This window comes from Dendrobates tinctorius, unplaced genomic scaffold (genome assembly GCF_039654945.1).
Source record: "Dendrobates tinctorius isolate UK_male_01 unplaced genomic scaffold, ASM3965494v1 ptg000122l, whole genome shotgun sequence".
Taxonomy (NCBI): domain Eukaryota; kingdom Metazoa; phylum Chordata; class Amphibia; order Anura; family Dendrobatidae; genus Dendrobates; species Dendrobates tinctorius.
Genome location: NW_027361790.1, coordinates 1,533,766 through 1,554,294, shown reverse-complemented (window position 1 = coordinate 1,554,294; position 20,529 = coordinate 1,533,766). Strand labels below are relative to the sequence as shown.

The 20,529-nt window shown below is 46.9% G+C and overlaps 1 protein-coding gene across 12 annotated transcripts in view; it reads right to left on the bottom strand.

Annotated features, from left to right (window-relative positions):
- Positions 1–20,529, bottom strand: part of NAV3 (neuron navigator 3) — a 1,131,823-nt gene that overhangs the window by 273,941 nt on the left and 837,353 nt on the right. The gene's annotated exons all lie outside the window — the stretch shown is intronic.

Below are 20,529 nucleotides of genomic sequence, written 5' to 3'. Positions count from 1 at the left end.
TAAAACTCTTGAAATAGGCCTGGACAGAAATGATGGTACCCCTGAAAATAATGTGACAAAAGGGACATGTTAAATCCCGGTGTGTCCACTAATTAGCATCACAGGTGTCTACAATCTTGGAATCAGTGAGTGGGCCTGCATAGAGGGCTACAGATACTCACTGTGCTGTTTGGTGACATGGTGTGTATCACACAACATGGATCAGAGGAAGCGAAGGAAAGAGTTGTCTCAGGAGATTAGAAAGAAAATTATAAACAAACATGTTAAAGGTAAAAGTTATAAGACCATCTCCAAGCAGCTTGATGTTCCTGTGACTACAGTTGCACATATTTTGACCACGTGTGTACTTGGGGATTAAATACATTTAACCTTTGACTGTCAGCTCCCACCACTATTACAGCTGGGTAGCGTGATATACTGTATTTGTGAGAAAACATTCAATATATATATATATATATATATAGTTTTTATTATTCAATTCTCTGCTTTATCTGGGATTTGAGTCTAGTGGGTAGTTCTATCAGTGACTGACAGCTTTGTGTATGGACACAGAAAGAAAGAAAGCTGTCAGTCACTGATAGGACCACCCACAGGACCCAAATCCCAGAAAGAGCAGCAGATTAAATTATAAGAACAAGGGTTTTACTGAATCTTTTCTCACAATACTATATATAAATCATCACAGCTCCACCTGCTCTATAACATGGTGCCTGCAGTTTAGACTGCATTTTCATGGTGACAGGTTCCCTTTGACAGAGTGGTCCAGGTTTGGAACAACATGGCTGCTCTCTTCCATAATCAGCGCCTCATCTGTTTTAAGATTGCAGCTCAGCTCCATTGAAGTGAAATTAACTGCAATACTACCTGATCTTCAACATTATTGCAAACATGCTGGACAGATGTGGCACTATTTTCTAAGGAAAGCAGCTACATTTTTCAAATTCTGGACTATTAAAAGGAACCAGTCAGCACATTTTTACATAGGTAGGGTAGTGTAATGGCTGTGTAGGCTCTAGTTTCCCAGTAAAAATGTTAGGCTTTTTTTGTAGAGAACTGTCAATCATGAGAAATCTAAAATACAAGATGCAAAAGGAGCTGGAAGTGCAGGGATGTTTGTGGAAAAGTGTAAATACCACTACTTCTATATGAAAAAGTGTGCTGATGTAAAGGTTACAAGCAGGAACGTGGGATGTAGTGATGGGACGCAGGCAACAGAGCAAGGGTTAACAGGTTTATTCACAGGGGAATACTCCACGCAGGGAGGTAAAAGGTGGAACAGTATAAATGGCAATAGATTTTGCAAGGTGAAGTACAACGGTACAATTATCGGCAGTTCAGTAGCAAACGTATAAGGAAGTCCCAAAAACTGCAGCTCCTGCTGCGAACTCAATTGCGCCGGCAACGGCTGATGCGGTGTCCTCATTAATGGGGTCAAGCAGACAACAATACCCCCCGTCTCCGGGTGACAGTGTTTGGTCTCCGGTATTTTCCACTGCTCCTTGTCCATATACTGCTGTGGCTATTAAAGGCACGGGCCACAGACCGGTACGAGCCCAACGTGGCTCCTTAACTTTTGTAGTCAGGTCGCAAAGGTAAGAACAACTATGCTGTGTCCATGTCAGAGTGTGATTGTCAGTCCTATGTGCTCTTTCTTAGGCATCGTGTGTGCGATACTCACAGGTCATGTACGGTACCTGGAACTCTCTGGCTGTCACAGGACACACACCGCACATCCCATTCTCCCTGGTCCCCGCTGTTGGCGGTGAGCGACGCTGACCTGCCTGGCGCTGGTACTCACAGCCGGAGCACTCCTCTCTTGATCTGCTGCGACACCCAAATCGGCTCCGCTCTGCGTGCACGGCTCTGCATGGCTCTACTCCGTATGGCTCTCTCTGCTGGCACGGCTCTGTTCTGGACAACTCTCTCTGCTGATACAACTCTGCTCTGCAGACAACGGCGGCTCCTTCCATACAGCCCATCGCCAAGATATGTGGTCTCTCTTAGGCAGCGTGTGTGCGGTACTCAGAGTCAGGTCGTGTACGGCACCTGTTACTCTCTGGCTGTCACTAGACACACAGCGCACATCCCACTCTCCCTGGTCCCCGCTGTTGGCGGTGGGCAGTGCTGGTCTGCCTGGCACTGGTACTCCCGGCTGGAGCACTCTTCTCTTGGTCTGCTGTGACACCTGGCTCGGCTCTGCTCTGGTTGCAAGGCTCTGCTCTGTACGGCTCTCACTGCTGGCATGGCTCTGCTCTGCGGACACAGCTCTCTCTGCGGGCACAGCTCTGCTCTGCTGGCACAGTTCTGTTCTGGATGACTCTCTCTGCTGACACAACTCTGCTCTGCAGACAATGGGGGCTCCTTCCATACAGCCCGTCGCCAAGTCAGTCCTCTCAGGTGGGGAATGCAGAGCGCGCTGCTCACCGCTCTGCGCACTGCTCTCTGCGCTGTTCCCCATCGACGCCAGACTGCAGTCCTTCGCGCGCTTCTTCCTTTTATCCCCCTGCTGCTGCGTGCCCTTTTCTGGCTCTCCCCACCCCTTCCTGTCAGCAGGAAGCTCCGTCTCCCTAGAGCTTCCCCCAGGCTTCAGGAGAAGGTCTGCCCCTCTAAGGCTTCCCCCCCGGGAACAGATGGTGCAGCCCTTTCAGTTCCAGATCCGGCATGCAGGTACCCGTGGTCCGGTCTATCTCCTTACTCTGACAGGTTCACTTTAACACTTGCTGCTCGCCAGTTACAAGCAAATCTAAAAGTGCAGTAAATGAAGCAAGCACATGTAGTAAGGATTTAAATGTTATCTATCTATATACACACATTATTACATTATTTGTACAGTGGGTATAAAAAGTATTCAAAAAAGTTCATTTTTTTTCTCATCAATGTACACTCTGCACCCCATCTTGACTGAAAAAAAACAGAAATGCAGAAATTTTTGCCAACTTATTAAAAAAAAAAAACTGAAATATCACATGGTCAGTCATAAGTATTCAGACCAGCAGTGTAGCTACCTGGGGGCAGAGAGGACGGTCGCCCCGGGCCACGCTTTCTGAGGGGGTCCACCCAGAGCTACGCTACAGTAACTGTATCGGCATGCACAGCGTGCCAATACCGTTACACTGTTGCAGAGCAGGGAGAATCGATCTCCCTGCTCTGCCACCAGGCCGCTATGGGGCCCCTGGGCAGGCGGGGATGGGCACGGTGCCAGTAGTGGGCCCCCCGTCCATCATCGCATGTTCAACTATATTGACTGGATGCCAATACAGCTGACTGCATTGATGAGACAAGGAACGTTACGCTCCCTCTCCCATCACCCCCCTCTCAGTGCCTGTCATCACCGATGTCGACACTGTCAGGGGTTGCGATGACGTCACTACCCGGCGCCTGTTGTCCCGGTGATGTGAGAGAGCTCAGAGCAGCGGAGGAACAAGGAGGAAGAGAGGTGAGTATTTATTTATTGTCTTTACGGGGCTGTATTAGACTATGGAGTCTGCCTGTGGGGGGTGCATCATGGAGTCTGCCTATGGGGGGCTGCATTATACTGTATAGAGTCTGCTTATAGGGGGCTGCATTATAATGTAAAGTCTGCCTATGGGGAGTGCAGTATACTATAGAGTCTGCCTATTGGGGCTGTATTATACTGTAGAGTCTGCCTATGGGGGTGCATTTTACTATAGACTTTGTCTATGGGGAGTGCATTATACTATAGAGTCTGCCTATGGTGAGTGCAGTATACTATAAAGTCTGCCTCTGTGTGTGGGAGGGGGTTGCATTATACTATAGAGTCTGCCTATGGGGAGTGCAGAATACTATAGCGTGTGCCTATGGGGGTGCATTTTACTATAGACTCTACCTATGGGGGAGTGCATTATACTATAGACTCTGCCTATGGGGGGTGCATTATACAATATAGAGTCTGCCTATAGGGGGTGCATTATACTATAGAGCCTGCCTATGGTGGGTGCATTATACAATATAAAGTCTTCCTATGGGGAGTACAGAATACTATAGAGTCTTCCTATGGGGGTGCATTATACCCTATAGAGTCTGTCTATGAGGAGTATATTATACTAAATATAGTATGCCTATGGGGAATGCATTATATTATAGAGGCCTATGGGGAGTACATTATACTATATTGAGGCCAATGGGCAGTGCATTATACTATATTGAGAACTATCTAGGGCGTCATCATACAGTGTGGAGATTACAATGAGGGGGCTATCATACAGTGTTGGAGCCATTTAACAGTTTGGTGGCTACTAAGGGTTCAGTATACTGTGTGGTTGCTACTATACAGTGAGGGGGCATTATACTGTGTATAGGGGGCTGTACAGGGGGGAGACTAGGTACTTTATTAAATGTAAAGTGGGCACTTATTGTTATAGAGGATCTCGGGTTCCTGTGACTGTCAAAGGGGAATACAGGGCGTTATTACTTTCTAGGTTTCTAGTGGGCAAAATGTGGGCACTGTTTTCTAGGGCACTTGCACCCAGCATTACTATATTCTAGAGGGTTGCTTTAGAATTTAGAGGGAACACAGAACCACACAGTAGGTGCAGAAATAGGGACACATACATCAACAGCAGCTCAGCATTGGGATATCAGCAGGATAAGGAGTTTGTGCAGGTTGGGAATAGATAGTGATTTGGCTGGAAGGTGAGAAGTGAAATGTGACTTTGTTGTAATCTCTGCTCAGTATTGAGTAGAAGCACCCTTTTGAGCTAGTACAGTCATGACTCTTCTTGGGAATGTTGCCACAAGTTTCTCACACCTGGATTTGTCGATCCTCTAGCATTCTTTCTTGCAGATCCTCTCCAGTTCTGTCAGGTTGGATGGTGAACGTTGGTGGATAGCCATTTTCAGTTCTCTCCAGAGATGCTCAATAGGGTTTAGGTCAGGGCTCTGGCGGGGCCAGTCAAGAATGGTTACAGAGTTGTTCTGAAGCCATGCCTTTGTTATTTTAGCTGTGTGCTTAGTGTCTTTGACTTGGTGGAAGGTGAACCTTTGGCCAAGTCTGAGGTCTACAGCACTCTGGGAGAGGTTTTCATCCAGGATATCTCTGTACTTGGCCGCATTCATGTTTCCTTCAATGGCAACCAGTCGTCCTGTCCCTACAGCTAAAAAAGACCCCACATAACATGATGCTGCCACCATGTTTTACTGTTAGGATTGTATTAGTCAGGTAATGAGCAGTGACTGGTTTTCTCCACACATACCACTTAGAATTATCACCAAAAAGGTCTATCTTCGTCTCATCAGATCAGAGAATCTTATTTCTCATAGTCTGTGAGTCCTTCATGTGTTTTTTTAGCAAACTCTATGCTGGCTTTCATATGCCTTGCACTGAGGAAAGACTTCTGTTGGGCCACTCTGCTATAAAGGCCCGACTTGTGGAAGGCTGCAGTGATAGTTGACTTTGTGGAATTTTCTCCCATCTCTCTACTGCATCTCTGGAGCTCAGCCATAGTGTCTTGGGGTTCTTCTTTACCTCTCTCATCAAGGCTCTTCTCCTACAATTGCTGTGTTTAGCTGTACTGTAACACCGGTGTGTTTGTATCTTGTTTCCCCGGTGTTACTCTGCATGCCTCTGCTTTAACCCTTTGCTCCTTTCCCCCTAATCAGTTGGGATGCTGTTGTCTGTTACCTGTATGGATGCTGCTCAGGTCCCGGCTCTGCTGTGTAGCCGTACATGTGTTGTAGAGTCCTTGCTCTGCTGCATGATGCTCCGCGTGTGCAGTCTCTGGCTGCTACTGTGGAAGCTATCCATGGGTTGTGAGGTCCTCTGCAGCTGGTGCATGACTTTCCATGTGTGTCCAGGCTTGCAGCCGCTGCCAGGTGCCTTAAGCCTCAGTTCCTGTGCTGGCTATGTTGTACTGGTTTCTGTCTGTGTTTAGGGTGTGCATGGCCACACCTTCCCTGCTTTTATTAAGGGTAGTGTGTGCGCTAGAATTGCTGTCCCCAGCCTATTGCTAAGGGGCAGATCCTATATAAAGTTCCTCTTTCCTATTGGGCATGGCCAGAGCTTCACATTAGGTTCCTGAACCTAGCCATGTGTGTTTGGTCCCCCATGTTGCTCCTGGTCTTCTTTGTGTTCAGCTCCTGTTCTGCCTGCTATCAGTTCTAGGAAAGCTGATGTCTTTTGTCCCTGGACCTGTCCAGTCTATGTGCTGGTACCAAAGTCCTTGCCTTGAATGTGGATTCCTGCTGTGTGAAAATCCTAAAGTCCTTCTGTGACTTAAACCATGTACCTAGTGACGGTGAGTTTCCTGTAAACTGTGTCCTGTGAATAAACCTGTTGTAACAACCCTGCTGGCATCACTACATGGCCTCCCATCCCCCGCACACCAACTTACTTTCTGCTTCAAGCCATGCTGTGAAATCTGTCTGTTGCCAGCCCTGAGCTCCATGTGCTATGCCTCTTGTTTTCCTGCTTGCTCTCCATGTTTCCTGACTGTGTGTATAGGGGGGCGGCGCCTGAACTCTCTGGTTCTTATGCAGTCAGGGTGCACCTGGGTAATCTGTCCCTGACCAACCACCTGGAGCCCTTGACTATTTAGTTTCACCACTCCCACTGAAACATTGCCTGTGCAATGTCTAAACTCTGTTAGCTCCTTGCTGCTGAGCCAGCCAGGCCCTGTCTTGCCTTCTCTGAAGGCTCTTACTGCGTACTCTTGTGTCTTGGTACCTTGCCTAGCATTTCTCTGTCCGCCTGCCAGGAGGCAGAATATCCTGGCCCTTGAGTCTTGGTCCTTGTGTCTTTGTGTCTCTGTCCGAACTCAGTCTTACCTTGTCTATCAGTCTCCCTTTCTCCTTGTCTGTGGCTCCCTTCCTTGCTGTGTCTTTCCTTGTGTCCTCCCTGTCTGTGCATCTGCACTCTCGCAGCTCTATCTGTGCATCTGCACTCTAGCCGCTCTGTCTGCACTGCTCTTGCTGCCACTGCAGAACCTCTTGCTGCAGCTTCTCTCCACAGACCTTGTGGTTCTGCTTTGCTCCAGTCCTGCGGCCGCTGCAGAACCTCTTGCTGCAGCTTCTCTCCACAGACCTTGTGCTTCTGCTTTGCTCCAGTCCTGCTGCCGCTGCAGAACCTCTTGCTGCAGCTTCTCTCCACAGACCTTGTGGTTCTGCTTTGCTCCATTCCTGCTGCGGAACCTCTTGATGCAGCTTCTCTCCACAGACCTTGTGGTTCAGCTTTGCTCTACTCCTGCTGCCGCTGCAGAACCTATTTGTGCAGCTTCTCTCTCCACTCCTGCCTTCACCTGCACCTCCTGTGTGAACAGGTCCAAACCTGTTCCTTCTTATTTCACTCTTGCCTGCCTGCATCCATACCTGCACCTCCTGTGTGAACAGGTCCAAACCTGTTCCTTCATATTCCACGCCTGCCTGCATCCATACCTGCACCTCCTGTGTGAACAGGTCCAAACCCGTTCCTTCATATTTCACTCCTGCCTGCCTGCATCCATACCTGCTGTGTGAACAGGTCCCTACCTGTTCCTTCTCAAGCCGTGCCCGCCTGTCCTGTGTCTCAAGCCGTGCCCGCCTGTCCTGTGTCTCAAGCCGTGCCTGTTTGCCCAGTGTCTCCAAGCCACGCCTGCTTGCCCTGTATCTGTCGTACCTTCTTGCCCTGTGTCTCAGTCTGCCTGTCAGTCACATCTGTCCAAGTGACTTGTCTCCAAGTGGGATCAGCAGCCACAGCCAGACACCACCCTGGAGTGGCACCCGACAGCTATCTGCCGCACAAGCCTGACCTCACCATCAGAGGCTCCAGTGAAGACCAAGGTAGCTGTCGCAGTCACGCCCCTTCCAGGGTAGTCTGGTCTGTGGCACAGTGGGGCCACAACCCCCGGCTCGCGCCATTCAGCCTAGGCGCGAGCGTGACAGTTTGCACAGGCCATGGTCCCCGCTGAGTCCCATGTCCTTCCGCTCACTGAGCGTCATGAACTCTCTCCCTGCCAGTGTGAGCCACCGGAAGAGTTTGTTCCTCCTTGTGTGGTTCCAATTGTGGAGACTTCTGAACCACTCATAGTCTCCAAGGCCATCTATGAGCAGCTCCTGGCCTACGAAGAGCACGACCCAGCAGATCCGCCTAGGTTCTATGGGGACCCCAAAGAGTGCCAAGGGTTCCTGAAAAAGTGCCTACACTACATCCTGCAGAATGCAGTTTGTTTCCCCTCTGACCGGGTCAAGGTGGCATATATCATGTCCTACCTAGCTGGTGATGCCTTGAATTGGATCTGTCCCCTTTGGGAAGCAGGGGACCCTGTCGTCATGAGCCTGGGGGCCTTCCTGGTGGCCTTCCGTAAGGTTTTCGACATGCCTCGTCCAGCTGCTCTTGAGATGTCTTCCCCTTCAAGCTTCCAGATACAGACCAGACAAGAGGTACCTATGGGTGAATCCTCTCATCCGTCTGTGACCGTCCCTGACACTCCTGTTCCTCAGCCTGCTAAGGCGGCCTCCTGTGTAAGGTCCAAGAGGTCTAAGAAAAAGCAGCTGGCAAGCTTACAGCCGCAATCTGGTCTCGTGAAAGGAACATCCCGACGGTCTCTGTCCTGTGAAGCCAATGACTGTTTCTCTGCCTTCTGGGAGCTTTGGTGTGTATAAACCGCCAGCCATACGGAGTCAGTGTGTCGTCTCTGTGATACAGCTCCCGAAGCCGACGTGGGCGTTGTCTCGAGGTGGCCGAGCCCTGTTGGAAAACAGTCTAGTCCTGCAAGGACAACTACAGCTCCAGGTCGGAGCTTTATACATGAAGAAGTTCATCTTCCATCTACTGACTGGTTTGCCCATGGGTCATTCTGAACCAGAGATCCTGATGCCCATTTATGTTTGGAGACCCAGCAAGGCACCACACTTGAAACAACCAAGGGACAAGAGGTGTCTGGTCCCCTTGCGTCGCATTCAGTCAGCAAGCTCGTCTTCTTCGCCTGGTTTGCTGGTCGCCAAGTCAAGGTGTGAGGATGCCTCTGAAGAGGGGGAGGCGGTCTCAGTCTCCTCACACATCCCCAGTGACTATACCAGTGTTCTGCTCCCAAGAGCACCCCTGCCTCTTGATTGTCTTCCCCAGGATAAAGGGCTGAAGATGGATCCAGAGTGTATGCCTTCAGCTCCCCTGTGGCCTAGGGGTGAAGGTCCCAAGACAGAGCTTCACTCATCCTCTAACCAGGAGGATGTGGTCCAGTTTTTTCAGGGTAACAGGCCGAAATGGCTCCCTGTATGTATGCCTCCAGCTTCCATTTGGCAGGTGGGTGAAGAGGTTGGAACAGTGACCTACGTATCTCTGTTTCTCACCAACCGGAAGGAGGAGGTCCAATTTTTCTGGCATATCGGGCTGAAGTTGGACTCGGTGAAGGTGTCTTCTGTTTCTAGCTGGCCAGCTGATGTACGGGTCAAGTCTGAAGCTTCCAGGTCCCTGCCTTTTGCCAATTTGGAGGAAGAAGTCTTTGTACCCTCTGTGTTGGAAACTGACTCCCTTGGGCACCAAGAAACCGGGCAATCTGGAATTCCTGATGGCACACATACTCCACCCTACCTTAAAGATGTCGTGTCAGCCTGGACTGTGTGTGGTTCCATACTCCTTCTTCAGGTCATTCTGGCAGGCTTGAGGAAGAGGGGCCGTAAAGGGGGGGGGTACTGTAACAACCCTGCTGGCATCACTACATGGCCTCCCATCCCCCGCACACCAACTTACTTTCTGCTTCAAGCCATGCTGTGAAATCTGTCTGTTGCCAGCCCTGAGCTCCATGTGCTATGCCTCTTGTTTTCCTGCTTGCTCTCCATGTTTCCTGACTGTGTGTATAGGGGGGCGGCGCCTGAACTCTCTGGTTCTTATGCAGTCAGGGTGCACCTGGGTAATCTGTCCCTGACCAATCACCTGGAGCCCTTGACTATTTAGTTTCACCACTCCCACTGAAACATTGCCTGTGCAATGTCTAAACTCAGTTAGCTCCTTGCTGCTGAGCCAGCCAGGCCCTGTCTTGCCTTCTCTGAAGGCTCTTACTGCGTACTCTTGTGTCTTGGTACCTTGCCTAGCATTTCTCTGTCCGCCTGCCAGGAAGCAGAATATCCTGGCCCTTGAATCTTGGTCCTTGTGTCTTTGTGTCTCTGTCCGAACTCAGTCTTACCTTGTCTATCAGTCTCCCTTTCTCCTTGTCTGTGGCTCCCTTCCTTGCTGTGTCTTTCCTTGTGTCCTCCCTGTCTGTGCATCTGCACTCTCGCAGCTCTATCTGTGCATCTGCACTCTAGCCGCTCTGTCTGCACTGCTCTTGCTGCCACTGCAGAACCTCTTGCTGCAGCTTCTCTCCACAGACCTTGTGGTTCTGCTTTGCTCCAGTCCTGCGGCCGCTGCAGAACCTCTTGCTGCAGCTTCTCTCCACAGACCTTGTGGTTCTGCTTTGCTCCATTCCTGCTGCGGAACCTCTTGATGCAGCTTCTCTCCACAGACCTTGTGGTTCAGCTTTGCTCTACTCCTGCTGCCGCTGCAGAACCTATTTGTGCAGCTTCTCTCTCCACTCCTGCCTTCACCTGCACCTCCTGTGTGAACAGGTCCAAACCTGTTCCTTCTTATTTCACTCTTGCCTGCCTGCATCCATACCTGCACCTCCTGTGTGAACAGGTCCAAACCTGTTCCTTCATATTCCACGCCTGCCTGCATCCATACCTGCACCTCCTGTGTGAACAGGTCCAAACCCGTTCCTTCATATTCCACTCCTGCCTGCCTGCATCCATACCTGCTGTGTGAACAGGTCCCTACCTGTTCCTTCTCAAGCCGTGCCCGCCTGTCCTGTGTCTCAAGCCGTGCCCGCCTGTCCTGTGTCTCAAGCCGTGCCCGCCTGTCCTGTGTCTCAAGCCGTGCCCGCCTGTCCTGTGTCTCAAGCCGTGCCCGCCTGTCCTGTGTCTCAAGCCGTGCCTGCCTGTCCTGTGTCTCAAGCCGTGCCTGTTTGCCCAGTGTCTCCAAGCCACGCCTGCTTGCCCTGTATCTGTCGTACCTTCTTGCCCTGTGTCTCAGTCTGCCTGTCAGTCACATCTGTCCAAGTGACTTGTCTCCAAGTGGGATCAGCAGCCACAGCCAGACACCACCCTGGAGTGGCACCCGACAGCTATCTGCCGCACAAGCCTGACCTCACCATCAGAGGCTCCAGTGAAGCCCAAGGTAGCTGTCGCAGTCACGCCCCTTCCAGGGTAGTCTGGTCTGTGGCACAGTGGGGCCACAACCCCCGGCTCGCGCCATTCAGCCTAGGCGCGAGCATGACACCTGTGTTCGTCTGTTGAAGATGGAGTCAGGTGTTCCTGATGAGCATCTACTACACTGTACTCTGCCTACTATGCGGCGCTAGCTCCATCCAGCCCCGATTCAATCCTGTGGTGCTTGCACCATCCCGCTTGAGTTCCTTCCTAGGTCTGATCTCTGGTGCCTGATGACCACTGCCTGATGCCTGGAGCCTGATGACCGCTGTTTGGTGCCTGAAGGTCATGTCCGATGTCTGAAGTCTGGTGATTGCTGTCTGGGGCCTGAGCCTGATGAGTGCTGTCTGGTGCCTGGCGGTCATGTTCGATGTCTGGAATCTGGTGTTCTCTGTCTGGTGCCTGGAGCCTGATGAGTGCTGTGTGGTGCCTGGAAGTCATCTCTGATGTCCGGAGTATGGCAATCGCTGTCTGGTGCCTGGAGCCTATCAACCGCTGTCTGGTGCCTGGAGGTCGTGTCTCATGTCCGGAACCTGACGACTGCTGCCCAATATTCTGCTGATGTCTTTGAGGTCCTGCCTCTGTTCTGATGTTCCCAGCCTGGAGCAGTGGCTGCTGTCTGGAGTCTAGATGTCCAGCCTGTGTCCCGATGTCCTGCCTGTGTCCAGATGTCCAGTCCGTGGTCCTGGTAGTCCAGCCTGTGTTCCAGAGTCGGTCCCGCTCGTGTTCCTGGACGGGCTCCTCCTTCGTGTTCCTGGGGAGTCTCCAGTCTTGTTTCCTGGGGACGGCTCTGCCTGTGTGTCCTGGATCTGACCAGCTGATGTCCTGAGCTGCCATGCTTATGTTCCTGGACCTGTGCTGTCCGTGTCTTGCCTGTTTCCTGATGTCCTGCCGATACCCTGGGGTCCGCCCTGTGATCACATCTGTCTGAGGTCGGTGTCTGATATTCTCCTGCTTTGCCTGCGCTACACCTGAGGCCTGAGAGAGAGGTTCTCCTGATATGCCCATGCCAGATGACCCTGGACTGCATCAACCCGTGATGACCTCTTGCCATCGTCTGACCTCTGTCCGAGGTCGGTGTCTGATGTTCTCCTGCTGCGTCTGTGCTACCCCAGAGACCTGAGAAAGAGGCTCTCCTGGTAAGCCCATGCCAGATGACCCTGGACTGTATCAACCTTTGATGACCTTCTGCCATTGTCTGCTAACCTGGAATGTGTGCCCTTCCTTGATGTGCAGAATCAGGAGCCTGGCATTGTGATGTCTTGTTTTTGTACTGTGACTTAGTTTAAGTAAACTTTATGTTTCTTCATACCTGAAGTTGTGTGGTGTCATCTAGTCCTGCATGTCGTCACCTTGCCCGCATTCTCAGCTGCCACAGCCACCGGTCGCTGCCCTTCCCTAATCCGGGTAAGCCCGGGTCCCCCTCTGTGGTCCAGAGGGTCCACATTCCATTACCACCTGGGACGCACGCCCCACGTCGTCAAGACCTGTTGGCATGGGAGCGTAAGCTAAGCCCCGTCCTCCCGTCCCGACCGTGATAGTTACATATACTACGGTATATAAAAAGACACATATGCATGTTTTTCTCAATATCTGACATGAAATCAGAATAAACCTCTCCCATTTTAGGTTAGTTAGGATTACCATAATGATTAATATGTGCCAAATGCCAGAATAATGAGAGAAAGAGAGAGGCATTTTTATTACTGTGAATAAAAAAATGACATACATTTCATTAGTATTTGGTACCACTGCCCTTAAACACAATGACTTTGGTCAAAAGTTTGGGATATCCTTCCACAAGTTTCTCACAATACAGTCATGGCCAAAAGTTTTGAGAATGACACAAATATTATATTTTCACATGATCTGCTGCCCTCTGGTTTTTATGTGTGTTTGTCAGAAGTTTTTATCACACACAGAAATATAATTGCAATCATATTATGAGTAACAAAAGGTTATATTGACAGTTAGAATGAGTTAATGCAGCAAGTCAATATTTGCAGTGTTGACCCTTCTTCTTCAGGACCTCAGCAATTCTCCCTGGCATGCTCTCAATCAACTTCTGGATCAAATCCTGACTGATAGCAGTCCATTCTTGCAAAATCAATGCTTTTATTTTGTCTGAATTTGAAGGTTTTTGTTTGGCCACCCGTCTCTTAATGATTGACCACAAGTTCTCAATGGGATTAAGATCTGGGGAGTTTCCAGCCCATGGTCCCAAAATCTCTGTTTTGTTCCCTGAGCCATTTAGTTATCACCTTTGCTTTATGGCAAGGTGCTCCATCATGTTGAAAAAGGCATTGTTGATCGCCAAACTGCTCTTGGATGGTTGAGAGAAGTTGCTCTTGGAGGACATTCTGGAACCATTCTTTATTCATGGCTGTGTTTTTAGACAAGACTGAGAGAGAGCCCATTCCCTTGGCTGAGAAGCAACCCCACACATGAATGGTTTCAGGATGCTTGACAGTTGGCATGAGACAAGACTGGTGGTAGCGCTCACCTGGTCTTCTCTGAATAAGCCGTTTTCCAGATGTCCCAAACAATCGAAAAGGGGATTCATCAGAGAAAATGACTTTACCCCAGTCCTCAGCAGTCCACTCCCTGTACCTCTTGCAGAATATCAGTCTGTCCATGATGTTTTTCCTGGAGAGAAGTGGCTTCTTTGCGGCCCTCCTTGAGACCAGGCCTTGCTCCAAGAGTCTCCGCCTCACAGTGCGTGCAGATGCACTCACACCTGCCTGCTGCCATTCCTGAGCAAGCTCTGCACTGCTGGTAGCCCGATCCCGCAGCTGAAACACTTTTAAGAGACGGTCCTGGCGCTTGCTGGTCTTTCTTGGGCGCCCTGGAGCCTTTTTGGCAACAACGGAACCTCTCTCCTTGAAGTTCTTGATGATGCGATAGATTGTTGACTGAGGTGCAATCTTTCTAGCTGTGATACTCTTCCCTGTTAGGCCATTTTTGTGCAGTGCAATGATGACTGCACGTGTTTCTTTAGAGATAACCATGGTTAACAGAAGAGAAACAATGATGCCAAGCACCAGCCTCCTTTTAAAGTGTCCAGTGGTGTCATTCTTACTTAATCATGACAGATTGATCTCCAGCCCTGTCCTCATCAACACCCACACCTGTGTTAATGGAGCAATCACTGAAACGATGTTAGCTGGTCCTTTTAAGGCAGGGCTGCAATGATGTTGAAATGTGTTTTGGGGGATAAAGTTCATTTTCTAGGCAAATATTGACTTTGCATGTAATTGCTGTTAAGCTGATCACTCTTTATAACATTCTGGAGTATATGCAAATTGCCATTAGAAAAAATGAAGCAGTAGACTTTGTGAAAATTAATATTTGTGTCATTCTCAAAACTTTTGGCCATGACTGTAGTTGGTCGGAATTTGGGTCCATTCCTCCTGACAAAACTGGTGTAACTGATCCAGGTTTGTTGGTCACCTTGCGCGCACCTGACTTTCCAGCTATGCCCATAAATTTTCAATAGGATTGAGATCAAGGCTTTGTGATGGCCACTCCAAAACATTGATTTTGTTATCCTTAAGTCACTTTGTTACCAATTTGGCAGTATTCTTTGGGTCATTGTTCATTTGATTACCTGTCCGTGATTTTTTGATAAGCTGTCTAGAAAAAAATAAAAAGTGTTAACACAGCACTGTCACTGTTGCTGTATCACTATATCTAGAAGTAAGGGTCCTGGAGCCATTGTGGGCAAGGAGACAAGTCATTTGTTAGAATAATAAGCACAACTGTATCATGTTCCCTTCTATATAAGCGTGTAAATGCTGTAGTCACAGTGAGAGCCCAACTCTTGCACTCTTCTTACTGTGACTGCTTTATACAAAGAGATTGTGCACACACTGGGAGACTCTTGCTCTCCTTGCACTCATAACTGGGAGATCCATAATCAAGATATGATGTATGGATATATGCTGTTGAAATAACACATTTCAACATCTATTCTCAGCATGAAGGCATCACAATATTGATATGTTAAAAACAGACGAATACAGTGGAATGAAAAAGTGTTTGCCCTCTTCATGATTCTTTTGCATGTTTGACACACTTAAATGTTTTAGATCACCAAACAAATGTAAATATTAGACAAAGATAACACAAGTAAACACAAAATGCAGTTTTTATCCCCTTCCCGACTTGCCCCGTACTAGTACTGCTCTGCGGGGGGTGTATTCCCGCAAACAGCAATACTAATATGGTGCACCGATCGCACGGCCTCGGGTGCGGGCTAGCATCGATTGCGGGCATTTAGCCCCTCTGATGGCACTGTCAGTAGTGACAGTGGCATGGAAAAGCATCGCGCAGGGAGGGGGATCACTGCACGCTTCCATCGGGACACGCCACGTCTGTAACGACTCACTCTATAGAACTATCCCACTAGTTAACCCCTTCAGTGAACACTGTAAAAAAATAATTAAAAAATGAGGCAAAAAACAATGCTTTATTATCATACCACCGAACAAAAAGTGCAATAAAACACGATCAAAAAGACAGATGTAAATAAAAATGGTACCACTGAAAACGTCATCTTGTCCAGCAAAAAACAAGCCACCACACAGCTCCAGCAGCAGAAAAATAAAAAAGTTATAGCTCTCAGAATAAAACGATGTAAAAATAATTATTTTTTCTATAAAATAGTTTTTATTGTGTAAAAGCGCCAAAACATTCAAAAACTATGTAAATGAGGTATCGCTGTAATGGTACAGATCCGAAAACAGAAACAATAAAAACATCAGCTCATCCTGCAAAACACAAGCCATAACATCACTCTCGGACAAAATATTAAAAAATTATAGCTCTTAAAATATGGTGATGAAAAAATAGTTTTCACAAAAAGCGTCTTTTTTGTGTGTGACAGCTGTCAAACATAAAAACCCAATATAAATCTGGTATCTGGGTTTCAGTGTAAATCTCTGAAATATGTGATTCAGACAGAACCCCCGGTGGAAGATTCCCTATAATGAGGCACTGTGGGCACCGTAGGACCTATGATCCGGCGGTGTTCGTCTTGTTCGGATTGCATAAAAGTGCATTCAGCCACAGTTTTGTGCACTTTTGAAAAGGACACCGCTAAACAGAGGCGACAGAGAGTCCAGAGTAAATCTGCTGCCTCATTATAGTGAATGAATCCCTCAGGGGGTTTCATCTGCCACGTCACTCTGAGATTTAGATGGAAACCCCAAAGTGCTCAGCGTAGAGTGTCGGATAAATGTGATCCCTAACATTATGTAAAATGTTCCCAATAAAACCTTCAACTCAATCCACAAAAAAAGCATGTCCCCACTCAGGTCCGTCATCTGATAATGGAAATATAGGGGGCTTCCACCTTACTGATAGCACAAAGGCTCTGGAAAAGCTAAATGGCTTCACGCTTCCCAAAAGAAATTCAGCAAATTCTGCGCTCTCAAATCCAAATGCCCCCCCTCCCTTCTGAGCCCCAGTCTGCCTAAACAACATTTATCACCTACATGTTTGGCATTTCTGTAGTGATGATAGCCCGCCTAATTTACAAGTGTGTGTATCCAGAAGCATGAGCTGGGCATAATTTACTGGTCACTGCAATTTTCACTCAGCAACAACCACTGCTGCTTGTTTCTGGAAAACACCCATGGAGTCAAAATCGTCACTACATCTGTAGAAAATTTCCAAAGGGTTATAATTTCCAAAATGTGGTCACTTGAGGGGGGATTCCATTGTTTAGGAACATCAGGGGCTCTCCAAAATGCTACATGGCATCCGCTAATTATTCCAGTAAATTTTACATTTAAAAAGTCAAATGGCGCTCCTTCCCTTCCAAGCTCTGCCGTGCATCCAAACAGTAGTTTTCCCCCACATATGGGGTATCGGTGTACTTAGGAGAAATTGCACAACAAATTGTCTGGAGCAATTTCTTTTGTTACCCTTATGAAAATGCAAAATTTAGATCTAGAAAAGATTTATTTGGGAAAAATGTGATTTTTTTTATTTTCACGGCTTAACATTATAAACTTCTGTGAAGCACCTAGTGATTCAAGGTGCTCAATACATATCTAGATAAGTTCCCTAAGGGGTTTAGTTTCCAAATTGGTGTCACTTGTGGAGTGTTTGCACTGTTTAGGCACATCAGGGCCTCTCCAAACATGACATGGCGACTGCTAATTACGCTAGCAAATTTTACATTCAAAAAGTGAAATTGTGCTCTTTAATAAACTTCTTGAATGTGTTTTTGAGCACCTTGAGGGGTGAAGTTTTTAGAATGGTGTCATTTTTTAGTATTTTCTGTCATATAGGCTCCTCATAGTCACTTCAAATGTGAGGTGGTCCCTAAAAAAATTGGTCTTGCAAATTTTGTTGCGAAAATGAGAAATCGCTGGTCAAATTTTAACCCTTATAACTTCCTAACAAAAAAAAATTAAGTTTCCAAAATTAAGCTGTGGTAAAGTAGGCATGTGGGAAATGTTATTTATTAACTATTTTGTGTGATATGACTCTGATTTAAGGGCATAAAAACTAAAAGTTTGAAAATTGCAAAATTTTCAAAATTTTTGCCAAATTTACATTTTTTTAACAAATAAACGCAAGTCATATTGAAAAATTTTACCACTATCATGAAGTACAATATGTCACGAGAAAACAATCTAAGAATCAGTAGGATCTGTTGAATCACTCTAGAGTTATGACCTCATGAAGTGACAGTGGTCAGAATTGTAAAAATTGGCCTGGTCAGGAAGGTGAAAACAGGCTTCGGGGTGAAGGGGTTAAACAAAGGTCTTTATTATTAAAGGAAAAAAAAAATCAAAGCCTACAGTATCTTGTGTGAAAAAGTGATTACCATCCCCCTTAAAACATAAATTAACTGTGGTTTATCACATATTTGGGAAGTTGCGTCCAAATACTGTAGCCACACCCAAACCGACGTGTTTTGAAGGAGATGCAGTCCTCCTTCCTCAGACATTCAGGGGAAGAAGGACTGTGTCTCATTCGAAAAGTGTTGGTTTGTGGCCACACTGAGCACCCAGCGCAACCGAACTCAGCTAGTCTCGCTGCATTGGATCAGGGGACAGTCTTTGACTACTGATCCCCTGAATCTAAGATCACTGACACTGTATGTTATTGTGCGCACAAGTTATTTTGAGGGGAAGGTACTAATTAACTGTTGGGCCATATCACACATGCATGGTAGTATACAATTATATCTGAAATTAAGACTTTGGAGTGGCCTAGTCAAAGTCCTGACCTTAATCTTACTGAGATTCCTCCACAGCGTTGTAAAAGACTAATTTCCAGTTACTGCAAACGCTTGATTGCAGCTGTTGCTGCTAAGGGTGGCCCAACGAGCTATTAAGTTTAGAGGGCAATCACTTTTACATACAGGGCCCTGTAGGTTTGGATTTCTTTTTACATCAATAATAAAGACCTTCATTGAAAAACTGCATTTTATGCTTACCTGTGTTATGTTTGTCTAATATTTAAATTTGTTTTATGATCTAAAACACTTAAATGTGACACACTTGCAAAAGAAAAGGAAATCAGGAAGGGGTCAAACACTTTTTCACACCACTGTGTATGGTAGTTGAAAGAATAAGGGTATGAGCACACAATATCTTTTCCAGGTGAGTAGGCTCTGTAACTTGCCTGAAAAAAAGCACTAAATAAACATAAAAGAGAATGGACATATGCATTGGAGTCTAAAAATGAATTGCTGTGTGTATGTTCAGTCCTTGGAGTTTCTTTTAACTCCTTAAACCTCCTAACCATTCTTCAAGTGGCTTCTGCTTGGCAGGCTTGCACTATTTTATATATACAAAAAGCCTAAAGAAAATGAGTACAAATATACAAAAAAAAGCAAAACAACATTTTCCTGAAGCGTCTTCTACTTGAAAAACTTAACAGATACGCCAGCATTTAACAGACGTCACGTGCACACACCCTCAAGCAAGAACATGCTTTGCTGGTTATTTTAAAGGAGAGATTGGCACTTCTCAACACTTTTGAACATCCATATCAGCTGTGGTGTTTGGCATATATATTATATACATAGCAGCATGCTATAAAAATAATTAATGGCATTTTCTCATCTTAAATTTCAAGTGGTTTGCAACTGCACTCTGTTCTGTATTGATATTGAATGTCTCTAAATACCAGCATCCTAAAGACACCAAGACCACTATCTAAATATCAAGAATGAATCACACATACTGTATACGTATGCTTCCAAACCCTTGTTGGCAATCACTAAGAAAACAAACATTCACACTGCTCTTTTCTGTGGGAACTGAACACACACCCTATGGTTTACAGCAGCTGAGCATTTCCCATCAGGCTGCTTGGTGTCTACTTGTATCTTGTCCTGAGTTTTATATTTCCATCTTCAATTTTATGCGATTAGGAGAATTGTGGAGCTAAACAAGGAGCAGAGGTAGCATCACACCCGGCACCGGTGTCGTACGCCCAGATGGCAAAATAAGATGGCACCAGCATACTGTAATAGGTGCGGAGGAGTTGGTACAAATTTTACATTGGAGCCCAGGAATTTCAAGTTACCACAGGAGTTTCTGGATCATTGTGTCTCTTAAAGAAGCCCTCCCATGAAGTTTTTTGTTAAATTAAAATTGTGTATATGTGAATGTACTGTAGCGTCACTGTGTTAATATACTCATTTATTGCCTTCTTTTCTAGGGTCCTGCACCGTTCTACATCTCTTCTCAGTGACGTCACCACTATTCAGACTCTCCAGGTCACACTGCGCTCTGCGCGACACAGAAGTGGCTTTTACAATGTAAGCCTGTGGAGCATCAGATAGAGACTCCTTGGGCATAAAAAAGACATCTGGCTCACACACAGGAGAGAATGACTTGGAAAGTATGAACAGCGGTGACGTCACTGAGAAGAGAGACAAAGCGGCACTGGATACCAGAATAAGTACAGGTAGAGGAGTATACTACACTACATGCACATACACACACATTTTATTTTTAAAAAAAGCTTCCTAGGAGGGCTTCTTTAACTTGGCTAACTTCCAAATTGTTATATGAACAAGTGAACAATTCTTATCCATTTGCTCATGGCATAAGAACTACATAAAGGGGAGTCCTCTCTCTGAACTCTTATTAGCTAGTAATGACCAGTGAAGAAGAGCACACCCCACTCTGGTGGGCTCATGGATGTATGTATTACATACATGTGTGTATTTTTGTGTAATACTATATTCTTCCAGGAATCCCTCCCAAAAAAGAGAGCTTGCATGTAAGGTGCTAAAATATTTAGGAGCGTCACATCTTGACCATCTCTTAAAAATGCTGAGCTAGAAGAATCAATGTGGAGTAAAGTACTGAACAAAGAGCAGGA